Raw genomic sequence first — 1,879 nt, forward strand, 5'->3', positions numbered from 1 at the left:
AAAAAAAAAATATATATATATATATATATACATATATATGTATAAAACCTTGTTTTAGGTGTGTTTCTCTTTAAAGACAACTTAATATATATGCATTGAACTCACAGCCGATGGTGATGTACCTCATGCCTGAATGAAGCTTCTCTAACATGTATTTTCTTTTTAAATTTTTCAAAATTTATTTTATTCATTGTATTTTTTTGAGACAGGATCTTGCTCTGTTGCCCAGGCTGGAGTACAGTGGTGCAATCGTAGCTCAGTGCAGCTTTGAACTCCTAGGCTCAAGTGATCCTCCCACCTCAGCCTCCTGAGTTGCTGGGACTACAGGCATGTACCACCATGCCCAGCTAATTTTTTTTTTTTTTTGAGACAGAGTCTCGCCCTGTCACCCAGGCTGGAGTGCAGTGGCCCAATCTCAGCTCACTGCAAGTTCCACCTCCCAGGTTTATGCCATTCTCCTGCCTCAGCCTCCCAAGTAGCTGGGACTAGAGGTGCCCGCCACCACGCCTGGCTAGTTTTTTGTATTTTTTTAGTAGAGACAGGGTTTCACCATGTTAGCCAGGATGGTCTCGATCTCCTGACCTCGTGATCCACCCGTCTCGGCCTCCCAAAGTGCTGGGATTACAGGCTTGAGCCACTGGGCCCGGCCAGCTAATTTTTTTTTTTTTTTTTAATTTTTGTAGAGATGGGGTCTCAGTCTCCTGCCCAGGCTGGTCTCAAACTCCTGGACTCAAGTGATCCCCCCACTTTGGCCTCCCAGTGTATTGGGATTGCAGGCATGAGCCACCACTCCTAACCTTGTATGTTTTCCTATGAGGCACACCACAGCCTTCTTGCACTTAAGGGACGCTAGATGGGACATTTTAAACAGCGAAATCAACAAAAACGTGCAAAACATGGCACTAAGTAGACCACAAAAGGACGCTTGTTTACAGAATGAGAGCTGAAATAAGGGAGAGCATCGCCTTAATCGACCTCACCTGGGAGCGCGCACCTCAAGCAACTCAAATTGTTCACCACTCTGCGCATATTTGCAAACAGCTGCAAAAGTCCTGAGAGTATTGATTTGCGGTTACCCACAGATTTCATCAAGCAGGTAAATTTGAAAATACAAATTCCATGAATAATGAGGATCCACTGTGTCCGTAGGGGTGAGGGTGAGTGTTGAGGATGATTCCTGCATGATTCCTGTTTTTTTCAGGGGAGACTATAGTTTAGTGTTCAAAAACACAAAGGGTGGAGTCTGAAAGATCTGGTTTTGCCACTTTATCTCTTGGGAACCTCAGTTCCTTAATCTGGTAATAACAGGCCCTACTGCTCAGGGCTGTTGGGAGGACAGAGTGAAAGATAGGTATTTAAAGGCTCTGCATACAGCAACTTCTGAATCACCGATCCTCGTCAATGGAGAACCAGCATGACATAGTAGCTATGGAACACAGTTTCGGGGGCCAGGCTGCCTGGGTTTGAATGCTAGTTCTGTCACTTGTTGAACTGTATACTCTTCAAGTTACTCACCTTCTGTGTGCCTCAGTTTTCCCATTACTCAAGTACGTATAACAGTGGCGCTTAACACCAAATGGCTTTAAGACCTCAAAGCAAAAGGTCAAACTACAAAGTTAATAGAAGATAATGGCAGAGGCCGGGTGCCCTGGCTCATGCCTGTAATCCCAGCACTTTGGAAAGCCGAGGCGGGCAGATCACGAGGTCAGGAGATTGAGACCATCCTGGCTAACATGGTGAAACCCCATCTCTACTAAAAATACAAAAAATTAGCCCGGCACGGTGGCTGGCGCCTGTAGTCCCAGCTACTCTGGAGGCTGAGGCAGGAGAATGGCGTGAACCTGGGAGGTGGGGCTTGCAATGAGCGAAGATTAAGCCA

Source organism: Colobus angolensis, unplaced genomic scaffold (assembly GCF_000951035.1).
Source record: "Colobus angolensis palliatus isolate OR3802 unplaced genomic scaffold, Cang.pa_1.0 Scaffold25, whole genome shotgun sequence".
Classification (NCBI taxonomy): Eukaryota; Metazoa; Chordata; class Mammalia; order Primates; family Cercopithecidae; genus Colobus; species Colobus angolensis.